The following is a 13,258-nucleotide window of genomic DNA, read 5'->3' on the forward strand; positions in this document are numbered from 1 at the left end:
CGAACTTCACCAGTCAGCAGGATTTTGTATTACCATTCTGGCCATACTAAATATGACCCTGTTACTCCTTTCAGATCAGAATCTACCACTCAAACAGTATAAGAAGATAGCCCTGATGTTAGCCTATGAAAGGAGCAGGCCTCACAGTAGTGGAAAACAAATTTAGGAGTTTTACACTACCAGGACATATAAACTACACAGGTATATGTCCTGCCTTTTATCAACATAGTGCCCTGCCCTATGGGTTACCTAGGGCTTACCTTAGGTGTGACATTTATAGAAAAAGGAGAGCTTAAGGCTTGTCAAGTATTTTTAAATGCCAAGTCGAAGAGGCATAGTTAAGGGGCCACTTATGTGGGAGGCACAACCAGTGCTGAAGGTCCACTAGTAGCATTTTATCTACATCCATATGTAGTGCACTTTACTGGGGATTTACAAGTAAATTAAATAAGCCAATTGGGTATGAGCCAATGTCACCATGTTTTAAGGGAGAGAGCATATGCACTTTAGCACTGGTTAGCAGTGGTAAGGTGTGCAGAGTTCTAAAATCAGCAAAAGCAGTGTCCAAAAAGTGGAGGGAGGCAGTCAAAAAGTTAGGGCTGACCACCCTAAGGCTGTCAGGTCTAACACTGCAGAATTGGAGATCAGAAATAATCTTGACGTTCTAACAATGGCTATCAAAATTGTATTATATCAAGGAGTTAGAATATCGATATGCGTTAAGGTCTGGATCTTTTAAATACTTTAAAAACTTATGGGGAGTGTTGGATTAACTGGGAGGATTTGGGAAAGATCTTGCTTAAAAGACCATTGTATTAATGTGAAAGTGAGGATGAAATAAAATTTGTCTCATTCTCTCTAGCGTTATTTTATTGTGGTCTATGTATTTCTTTGCAGAAGATTTTAACATCATTTTTACATTGAATATACTTATAATGTATACTTTGTTTGATGACTGTATGAACTCTTCCAAGAACAAATGTGTGAAAAAAAAGTTTAAGAAAAACACCTCTCTATACCCAGACTATTGTTACTGCTCTGTGTCAACCACCTTAAGGTCAGACACTGTCTGGGCAACTGTTGCCAGTATATTGCAAAATAGGGGCATCATTTGTGAGAGTTGCATCATGTTTGCACCACACAATGTGATACATGTGTGACGCAAACCTCTTAGTCAGATTTTTGAAGTCACACAAAACCACTTTGCATGGTAGTAAGGCAATACAGTGCAAATGGCTGCCTCTCCTAACTTTTACCTGGGTAGGTGTTTCATTGGTATTGTGGTGGGTATTTCCATGCAACTCCCATGTCTTTTTACTCATTCACAGATTTACAAGGACTTGTAAACCTGGGAATGCATCAAAATCTCACACGTTCCCAGGAAAGGTATAATGAGGGGAAAAAGTTTTATTTCTCCTAATAGTTTTCCCCTTTCTGCAGCACACAAAGAAAGAGGAAAACGTCTCCCAGAATTGTTTTTGTGCAGGAAGATGCCCCTTAAAATAATTAATTGTACATCAAAGTCAGATCTGGAGTGCTGATACAAGCCCTTTCTGTGGATAACTGTCTTAATATTTTGATCTGGAGGTGAGGATAGTTTTTTTCTGATTAACTGATAGTCAGTGTGTTCTAACAATGAGTTTTCAAGAGGACAGGAAAATATTTCATCTACAGGTCCTCATAAACCGTGGCTTGCTGTCTCTCATTCATTCCATTCCTCATTCTCTGTTAGTGTGATATAGTCCATGTCCATGCCCGGAGAAATTCAACATATGGCTTATGGAAGTTACTGAGACCTTTGCATCAGAGCAAACCCTCATGTCGACAGTTATACAACCCAGTGAACGTTAAATGAGTTCCACAATGATTTCATGAACAATAAGTACAAAACCTCCTGTTGTACCGAGGGCCACAATTTGCAGGCTAGTCTTCTTGACAAAAGATGAAATGTGTGTTTCTTGTTTAAAGTTTCCAGACAAAGTTCAGAAAATCCTCTCACTCTTTTTTGAAAACCAAGTGAAATGTTATTGATTTTCTTGTGCAAAATTACATAACATTAAAAAGTTATGTCATGAACACACTGCTCATAGCACTAAGCAATGATAGTCATGTTTGGACAAAATATATATTGTTTTAAATTGGGAGTCAGAAATATCGGAAATTAAATATTCTGACAGTAAAATATTGTGATGGACAAATATTGCTGCAAGAATAAAAATGTTGACATAAGTATTATCGTTGGACACAATATCAACGTTTTTAATATCAGTTTTACTAATTTAGGCCCTCATTACAACCCTGGCGGTAAATCCCGCTTTCCGCCGTGCAGAAGACCGCCAACATACCGCTACAGCCGCGGAATTCCGCTACAGGTATTAAGACCCACAGCTCGGAATCCGCCACAATACAGACACCCACACAAGTCCGCCACACCAAAGGTCAGTGATAAACTGGCGATACCAAAACCGACACCTTCACACCTACAGGAATATGCCCACAGTATCACGCCCCACGAGTCAACGTAAAATACACTCACATTACAAAACACAACCACATTGGACAAATCGAAATACACACACCTGATACACATACACACACCACTCCCACACACCCAATCCAATATAAAGCACACATCCACAAACCCTTACAACAGAAATTGAGAAAGAAGGCCAGAGAGAGAGACTACCTAAAACAACACCAGCATCCACAGACACACAACACCATCACATACACAACATCCATGCACCTCAAACAACACACACCAATGCATCCCCTCACACATCACAACAGACACCACCCCACACATCACCAACACCACATCATGGCACCTCAAAGACACCCCAGGTTCTCTGAGGAGGAGCTCAGGGTCATGGTGGAGGAAATCGTCCGGATAGAGCCACAGCTATTTGGATCACAGGTGCAGCAGACATCCATTGCAAGGAAGATGGAGCTATGGCGCAGAATTGTCAACAGGGTTAACGCAGTGGGACAGCATCCAAGAACAGGGGATGACATCAGGAAGAGGTGGAACGACCTATGGGGGAAGGTACGTTCCGTGGTATCTAGACACCAGATTGCTGTACAGAGGACTGGCAGTGGACTCTCACCTCCTCCCCCACAACTAACAACATGGGAGGAGCAAGTCTTGGCAATTATGCATCCTGAGGGCCTCGCAGGAGTAGCAGGAGGATTGGACTCTGGTAAGACATATCTTTACTACTCTATCCCCCACACCCCACCTGCATGCCATCACATACCCCCACCCTTACCCTCACATCCATCACCCCTGGTCACCATTGCAGGGGTGCTGGCAGACCTTCTCAACACCAGGAGGGGACACAGTGGCACACCAACGGGCCCCTGACACCAGCCTGGACAATGAACAGCCCTCTACCTCCGCCGGCTCTAGAGGACACGAGCACCCCACCCCCTGCAGATGGAGAACCACCCCGCAAACGGTCCCTGAGATCCAGGAACAAGACAGAGAAAATTGCCAAGACCCCCGTCAGGAAATATGACCCCCCCGAATGTCACACTTCTGTCCCACTATTTCACCCTGTCCATCCTTAAAGTGCCATTGCTCCACTTCCTATGCCACTTTGGACAATGCATCTGTGAAACAAATAGACTGGACTCTGCAATGGACATACCTCCACCATCACCCCAGCCCATTTTACAACCCCCTCCACTTATTTGCACAGGAATAAACACACTTCAATCACAAAACAATCTGGAGTCAGTCTGTGCTTTCAGTAATGTGTAAATGCAACATCTCTGAAATATAGCAATGTCAATGTACCTGTGCACATACCAATGTTACACAGCTGTAGGCCAGGAGTAAACATAGCAGAGGACACAAAGTGGGACCCAGATCTGTGAAATGGAAGGTCAAAGTGACAAGTCAGGTTCCATACACTGAGTGAAAATGACAGACTTATGCTAACTCCAACAATAGTATGAGATGTGGGAAGCAGTTACATCTTCTTACCTGTGTCTCACTGGAAGTATTGCATGATGATGTTGTTTCGGTTGTCGATATCCTCTTTTTCTGCCTCCTCTTCTTCACTGTCCACAGGCTCCACAGCTGCCACAAGACCACCATCTAGCCCATTCTCCTGCAGAAAAGGCACCTGGCATTGCAAAGCCAGGTTGTGCAGCATACAGCAGGCCACGATTATCTGGCACACCTTCTTCGGTGAGTAGTATAGAGAACCACCTGTCAGATGGAGGCAAGAATCTGGCCTCCAGGAAGCTAAAGGTGTGTTTGATTATCCTCCTAGTTCACCCATGTGCCTCATTGTAGCGTTCCTCTGCCCTTGTCCTAGGATTCCTCACTGGGGTCAGTAGACATGACAGGTTGGGGTAACCAGAGTCACCTGCAAATGTCGAGGGACAACTGTTAGACACACACTAACCCTTAGGGAAAACCCCATACCCAGACATCTATGTCAACTGTATTGGGATCCTGGCCTCACCTGTTAGCCACACACAGTGCCTCAGGAGTTGCCCTATCACATAAGGGATACTGCTATTTCTCAAAATGTAAGCATCATGCACAGACCCAGGATACTTGGCATTGACATGGGAGAGGTACTGGTCTGCCAAACACACCATCTGCATATTCATCGAATGGTAGCTCTTCCGGTTTCTGTACACCTGTTCATTCCTGCTGGGGGGTCAAATGCCACATGTGTCCCATCAATGGCACCAATGATATTGGGGATATGTCCCAGGGCATAGAAGTCACCTTTCACTGTGGGCAAATCCTCCACCTGAGGGAAAACGATGTAGCTGCGCATGTGTTTCAGCAGGGCAGACAACACTCTGGACAACACGTTAGAGAACATTGGCTGGGACATCCCTGATGCCATGACCACTGTTGATTAAAAAGACCCACTGGCCAGCAAATGGACTACAGACAGGACCTACACTAGAGGGGGTATCCCTGTGGGATGGCGGATAACTGACATCAGGTTTGGCTCCAACTGGGCACACAGTTCCAGGATTGTTGCACGATCAAGTCTGAATGTGATTATGATGTGTCTCTCTTCCATTGTCGACAGGTCCACCAGGAGTCTGTACACCGGAGGATGCCGCCATCTCATCACCTGCCCCAGCAGACGTGCCCTATGGAGTTGAACAGCGAGCAGAGAGTCATCCAACACTGAGGTATCACAATGTGTTTTTTGCAGAAACGTTATTAATCCGCAATGTGCCGGTATCTGTCTGCATTCCCAGCCTAGATAGGTGTGACACAGTTATTATCCATCTCATGTGGCCCCCTGAAATGGTGGCTGCCTGACCTGTAAGGTGGGACAAGGGGATATGAGGTAACTGCGCTGGCGTAGTACACCGTTGCGGTGGGCGGTCGAAGACCGCAGCACAATTCTGCATTGGTTAACATTGGGCCCTATGGGTCCCAGGAGCCAAGGACGATGTACACCAGCGGTGACGGTACGCACCTCCGTGGACTTGACCACCATTTTCTGTCTGTTCACTCATTTGATTCCTGACCTTCAACAGGAGAGGACCTACACTACAAGTGTTGCTGTGACCTGTGTCTGGAAGAGCGACGATGGCTACAGTTTCTGGGGAAAGGGCCCCTGCCTTCACTTCGGAGGAGTTGGAGAAACTAGTGGATGGGGTCCTCCCCCAGTATACACAACTGTACAGTCCTCCAGAAAAACAGATGAGTACACTGTGAGCATGCTGCATAGGCAATGCCTGCTTTGAGTGGTGTGGATGGAATATACATGGGGGGGCTGAGGCCTGCATGTGCGGATGGTGAGTGTATGTGCGTCAGGGCATGGGTGGGAACTGGTGGGCAATGAGTATGACGGTGCGGACGGGTGAGTGATTTATTTCCCCCTGTACCATTCCTCTAGGTCAGCACCCACCAGAAGAAGAGTATTTGGCGTGCCATCGCCAAGGACGTCTGGACCCTTGGGGTCTACCACAGACGTAGCATCCACTGCCATAAAAGATGGGAGGACCTGTGCCGCTGGAGCAAGAAGACGGCGGAGGCCCAGCTGGGGATGGCCTCCAAACCTGGAAGGGGTGCCCGTCGCACCATGACCCCCCTGATGTCCCGGATCAAGGAGGTGGCCTATCCGGAGTTCGATGGGCGCTTGAGGGCATCACAGCAGCAACAAGGGGGTGAGTACACTCTCATTCAGCTGACTCTGGGCGCATTATGAGGTGTCCGCGCGGGGTAGGTGGGCAGTGGGTTCCCCTAGGCCAGGGCGAACTTGGTAGGCAAGGTCCCTTGTGAGGCAGGCTATGTGGCACCCCAACCCTACTAGTGGTAAGAGCCATCTCCACCTAGTCAGACTGTGACTTCCATGAGTGCAGCAATTGGGCTTAGGCCTCGTACCCCATTGTCAGGTGAAATTTCTATGAACTGTTAGTGCATGGGCTAGTGCAGAGGGTTTCTCCATGTGTGTTGTGTCCACCAACGGTAGTGGTGTTGCATGTACTGAACATTTGCTTCTGTCTCCCACCCTCCCTTTTTGTGGTCTCCCTGTTCTTGCATGCAATAGCATCATCAGGCGGAGGAGCATTGGCACCAGAGCAGGATGGAGCTGCAACCCACTTGGCCCTGGAGGGTGAAGCAACGGAGTCTGAAGCCACCAGTGGGACGGAGGGTGAGGGGAGCTCCATGGCATACACCAGTGACAATGACTCCTCCTCTGATGGGAGCTCCCTTGCTGTGGTGAGCACCTCTGTGCCCACCGCATCAATAAGTGTAGCCGCCAACCCCCTACCAGCACCGCCCTCCCAGCAGCCCCTCAGTGTGTGTCCCCTGCCCGCTCACCCAAGAGTGTGGGTATCTCCTTCGCCCCAGGCACCTCAGGCCCTGCCCCAATCAGCCCTGCTGCCCTCAATAAGGAGGCTATTGACCTCCTGCAATCCCTCACTGCTGGGCAATCTACCATTTTGAATCCCAACCAGGGTGTTAAGAGGCATTTGCAACAAACACATGCATTCCTGAAGGGCATTCATTCTGGGCAGGTGGCCCAACAGAGAGCATTTCAGGCTCTGGCCTCAGCACTGATGGCAGCCATTGTCCCTATGTCCAGCCTCCCCCTCCAACTTCCTCCACCCAGACGCAATCCCCTGTACCTCAGCCTATCCCAAGCATACCATCAGACCAGCATGCACACACATCAACACACAAGAGTGGCTCAGGCAAACATAAGCACCACACATCCCACAGGCACTCACACAAGCACCATCCCCATGCAGACACACCAACATCCACTGCCTCCACTGCGTCCCCCTCCTCCATGTCCTCCTCCTCCCTCCCTGTCTCATCTCCACTCACACCTGCATGCATTACATCCTCAGCCACTACCTCCATCACCAGCACACCCATCACCACACACAGCTCACGTGCAATCTCCACCCCCACTACCATTCACACGTCCCCTGTGTCCTCTCCCAGTGTGTCTGTGAGCCCTCCACCCAAAGTACACAAATGCAGACACACACCCACCCAACAGCCATCCACCTCACAACATCTTCCGGCCCATGCACCTTCACCCAAATTCAGCAGACGTACACCTCCTACAACCACTACCTCTTCCTCCACTCCCAAACACCCTCCATCTTACCGCCCCAGTGTGTCTAAAAAACTCTTCCTCGCTAACATTGACCTCTTCCCTTCACCTCCCCCCCGTCTTTCCCCTAGGGCCAGGCTTTTCAGGTCCCAGCCCAGCACCTCAGCCACCAAATCCCCAGGCACAGTGGCGCTAGCAACTGCGGGGTCATTGAGTGCGCCACCCATCAGGGCTGCCAGTGTGCCACTTAGTGAGGACAAGGTCATTCCGCCAACTGCCAAGGTGAAAAAGGTGCCCACATCCCGGCAGGAGAAGCCGAAACTACCAGCCACCAAGGGCTCAGCAAAAACAAAAGGGGATAGTGGCAGGACAACTGCGGCATCATGAAAGGTGTGGAAGGGCCAAAAGCAGAAGAGCAGGTCAGGAGAGGGCATGGTGGCACCGACTGAGGCACCAGTGTCCACGACCACACCAACCTGTATGGCAGCGAACACTGCTAGCTGCCCCGCCAGCACAACCGCCACCTGCACCGCCACCTGCACCTCCACCTGCACCGCCACCGGCACGTCTACAGCCTCAGCGACAGTCCCCAGTGGGCAGCCGTCCGAGGCTGCAGGAGACATCCTACTGTGTCCCTCAGCAGGTGCTGACCCATGCACCGCCGCCAGCACCGCCGCCACAGACACCGCCGCAAGCACCGCCACCACAGACATGGCCGCAAGCACCGCCACCGGCCGCGAGACGTACTTGGACAGTGGCACCACCGCTGACAAGGCTACCATCACCAGTGGTCAGTCGTCCGAGGCTGGAGGAGAGTTCCAAGACCCTGGGCAGTTTCCATGAGTTATGACTTCCATCACTGTCTGCACCTGCAGGTGAAAGGCGAAGCCAGAGCAGTGTGGGGTATGTCGCTGCCTCTATGGCGTATCATGCTACCTGTACCTCGCCAATCTCGTGGCACGCACACCCAGGTGAGGGACTTGTATCGGCCACACTGCACGTGGAGCACTCTGGGCACCATGCCCCCTCTAGAACTAGTGAAGAGATACATCCACTACCTCAGTCCTTGGCAGGATGAAGCACTCTGGGCACAAGGCCTCCTCCAGAACCAGTGGAGAATGACATCCACTACCTCAGTCCTTGGCAGGATGAACCACTCTGGGCACCAGGCCCCCGCTAGAACCAGTGGAGAATGACATCCACTACCTCAGTCTTTGGCAGGATGAAGCACTCTGGGCACAAGGACCCCTCCAGAAACAGTGGAGAATGACATCCACTACCTCAGTCATTGGCAGGATGAAGCACTCTGGGCACCATGCCCCCTCCAGAACCAGTGGAGAATGACATCCACTACCTCAGTCCTTGGCCGGTTGAAGCACTCTGGGCGCCATGCCCCCTCCAGAACCAGTGGACAATGACATCCACTACCTCAGCTCTTGGCAGGATGAAGCACTCTGGGCACAAGGCTCCCTCCAGAACCAGTTGAGAATGACATCCACTTGAGAGACTGTGGCTTTGCACTTCCCAGGATTGCACAGTGGGCAAACCACCCACTGTAGAGACTTGAGAGACTGTGGCTTTGCACTCCCCAGGATTGCACAGTGGGCAAACCACCCACTGTAGAGACTTGAGAGACTGTGGCTTTGCACTCCCCAGGATAAAGCAGTGGGCAAACCACCCACTGGAGAGACTTGAGAGACTGTGGCTTTGCACTCCCCAGGATAATGCAGTGGGCAAACCACCCACTGAGAGACTTGGGAGACTGTGGCTTTGCACTTCCCAGGATACAGCAATGGGCATGGAGCCCCCTCATGCAGCAGTGGTGTTGTGCGTTCATCTGGCTGAGGTGCCCCCCTCCCCCTGAGGTGCCTGTATATTTTCGATCTGATGCCCCTGCAGTGTTCTTTCCGTTTCCAGTCAGGTATCTAGTGTGGGCTTTGATTTTGGGCCCAGTGGTCCACGGACAATGATTGGTACACTATCCGGACTTTAGTAGTTGGTGTACATATTTGTATATACTGAATTTTGACTATCTGATTTTTCATGATTACACTGGTTACAATCATTTCCTTTTGTCCTTGAGTTCTTCCATGGGGTGGTGGGGGGGTGTATATGTAATGTTGCTGCATGTATTTGTGTGTATGTTGTTGTGGGTGGGGGTGGGGGTATTGCGTGTTGCGTGTGTGTGTCACTCTCTTTCCCCTCCCTCCCCTGTATTGTAGGTGCAGTACTCACCGTGGTCATCGCCGCCGCCGTTCATACTCCTGGTAGATGAGAAGATACACCAACATGGGCAGGACCTGTAACTCAGGCTCCATGGCGTCCTGGTTCCTCGTTGGGTGTCGAGAGATGAGTGTTTTCCCTTCTGTGTACTGTTTCCGCTGTGCTTTTGGTCGCGTTGGTTCCGTCACGGAAAAGGTGGCGAATAGGCGTCTTGAAATACAGTGGGCGGCACTTTGTCCTTCGCCTGTCTGTTGGTGGTTACCACCGCAATATTTCTTTCTACCGCCGTGGCGGTCAGAGTGTTAAAGTGGCTGTCTATGTTGGGGGAAGGATATTAATTAACCTCCATGACAGTCATGGAGGTTAATTCGTATCCTTACCCCCAGAGGGACCAAAATATTTTTTGATATATTATTCACTTACCCAGGTCTCAGGGTACTGAGTTGCCCCATTTTTTCAAAATAATGTCCTGGGGTGGGCACCTTGGGGCATAGCAGGAGCTCGTCCTGGGGGGTGGCGATCGCTAGAACCATCAGTGGGCACCCCTCCCACAAAAATAGCCCTGGGGAGGTGGTAGTCCCAGGGGCTGCAGGGGGCCAGAAACAGGCCCCCTTTCTATTTGTTTAGTGTTTGCTCTAGGGAGGTGGTGGTCCTCGGGCTGCTGGGTGTCCATGCAGCCCCCCCACATACAATTAGATTCAAGCCTCAGGGAGGTGGTGGTCCTCGGAGCTGCAGGGGGGCCACTCTCTACCCCCACGCAGAATTAAATTGAAGCCCCGGGGAGGGGAGGGGATGGTCCCAGGGGCTTTGGAGAGTTTGTGCAGTGTTTTTTTAAAGAAGTTTAAAACATTACATTGTCTCTGAAATTTTCACCTAACTATAATCTCTGCTTTTTTCATTGAATTTCTAAGGTTTTGGAAAAAAAAAACTACATTATGTATAGATTATAATCCTATTTTGTAGTGCTATTTCTCCCAATATTCCATATTTACGAGTTGTAGTTATTTTCACTATATATATATATATATATATATATATATATATATATATATCAAAAACATTCATGAAATACTTCGTTTACGGCTCAACAATCACCTGCCCTACGCGTTTCGGTCTGAGAGACCTTGATCACGGGCATTTCCGGTAGGGGGTTTCTGTTTCCACATTTATATCTACAGATAACAATTCATTGGGACTCAACATATTTCTAAATGCACTTAGAAACTACTTCTCTCTACTTGTTAAGTTTAATAACTGTGGTCTACACAACTGAAACTCACCCATAATTTCCAAATAAATTTGATTATTAACTAGTGCACTATAAACTTATAATGCTGCATTCTGGGAGTTGTAGTTACCGCAAAACAAAAACAATTTAACCAATATGTTGATACACCTCATAAATGTGCGTATGTGACATACTGTCCGTGTCTCCCCCCATAATAAAAAAACTAAAATATTAACCAAACTGAATATTAGCTGCAAGTGCTACAGAATAGAAAATAGAAAATAGAAAAAACTGTGTTTTATGATTATTTGCAATGGCTGCCATGTAAAATTACAAATGTACAAATAACTCCTCATCCTGATTCAAGCCCAGAGGGGTCAAGGTTCGAATCTCCAAGATGTGTTTAGACTCCAATTGTCATAGTCTCTTTTCTCTGTCCCCTCCTCGTTCACTTATAGGGACATGGTCAATCGCATAAAAAGTAATTGTTTCCCATTGGCTATCATGTGCCAACTCCATATGCTTAGCCGTGGCATAACTTCTGTCTGTGTTGACGATGGCACGAATATGTTCAAGGATCCTTTTCTTTGTTTCACATATGGTGCCCCCAACATACTTTAAACCGCAGGGGCATTCAATAACATATACTGTGAACCGGCTCTTACAAGTGATATGTTGTTTAATGCTTTTTGTGACACCATTACCAATGGTGTATTCCTTAGTGTTTTTCGCAATTTTGCAAGCCTTGCAATTGCCACATTTCCAAAAACCTGATTTTTTTAGCCAGTTGCCCCTTTTCTGAGAGCTAAAGTGACTTTTTGTGATTCTGTCCCGCAAATTTGGTGCTCTTCTAAAAGTCATTCGAGGAAAGTCTCCCATAATCTCCTTTACTATAGGATCCAGTTGTAGAATAGACCAGTGTTTGGTTAGAATCTTCCGTAACTGGGAGACATTATTGGAGTATGTTGTGATGAAACGTATAGGATCCTCCGATTGACCTTCCAACACAGAAGTTTTTTTATGAACTAATTCTGTTCTCGAAATCTTTTCCACTCGCTGTTTTGCCTTTTTTAATACATTTCCTGGAATATTGTCTGGAGATAAATCTTTCTTCTGAGGCCTTTATATGTTTAGCAAATTCTCCAGATTCTGAACAAATTCTTTTTGTCCGTAAGAATTCGCCATATGGTATGTTCCATTTAGTATTGGGTGGGTGAAAACTATTGGCATGTAACACTGAATTTGTGGCAGTAGATTTTCTGTGTAATGTGGTATGTATCTCTCCTTCTCTTATATAGATTTCTGTATCCAGGAACGTCACTCGTGTGTCACTGATTTCATAAGTGAATTGCAATTTGGCAACAGTATTGTTCAAAACGTTAAAATATTCCTTAAATTCAATTTCTGTGCCATCCCAAATTAGAAATAAATCATCAATGAATCTTAACCAGCAAATGACTTTCTGCTGGAATCTTTCATTTTCTTCTGCCCATGCTATTCTCTGTTCAAACCAGCCCATTGTTAAGTTTGCAAAATTTGGAGAAAAGGAAAAGCCCATGGCTGTTTCTTTTATCTGTAAAAATAACTGCTGGTCAAACTGAAAAAAATTATTGGTAAGTGTAGGAGGCTGGACTGGCTTGTGGTGAGTACCAAGGGGTACTTACACCTTGCACCAGGCCCAGGTATCCCTTATTAGTGTATAGGGGTGTCTAGCAGCTTAGGCTGATAGAAAAGGTAGCTTAGCAGAGCAGCTTAGGCTGAACTAGGAGACGGGTGAAGCTCCTACAGTACCACTAGTGTCATATGCACAATATCATAAGAAAACACAATACACAGATATACTAAATATAAAGGTAAAGCGCATCACCGGGGGAGCGGCAGCGGCAGCCAGGGCAGGAGCCCTTTAAATTAAATCAACGCGCTCCCGCCCAGCGGGAAGCGCATCACCGGGGCAGCGGCAGCCAGGGCAGGAGCCCTTTAAATTAAATCAACGCGCTCCCGCCCGCGGGACGCGCGCAGGCGGCGCCCGGGCAAAGCCCGGGCCAAGGGCGGGTCCGTCCTGCGCCCGTCATCGTCCGGAGGAGACTGGGCTGGGCCTACTCTGTTTCATCTACTTTCCAAATAAACCAAGTAAGCTTAACTTATATATTTCCTGGTATTCCACAACCTTACAGGCACCATGGGGAAAAGAAAAGCTGCTGACTCACTAGGCCCCTTGTCAGATAGCAAAAAGCAGAGGAAGCGCACT

This window comes from Pleurodeles waltl, chromosome 2_1 (genome assembly GCF_031143425.1).
Source record: "Pleurodeles waltl isolate 20211129_DDA chromosome 2_1, aPleWal1.hap1.20221129, whole genome shotgun sequence".
Taxonomy (NCBI): Eukaryota; Metazoa; Chordata; class Amphibia; order Caudata; family Salamandridae; genus Pleurodeles; species Pleurodeles waltl.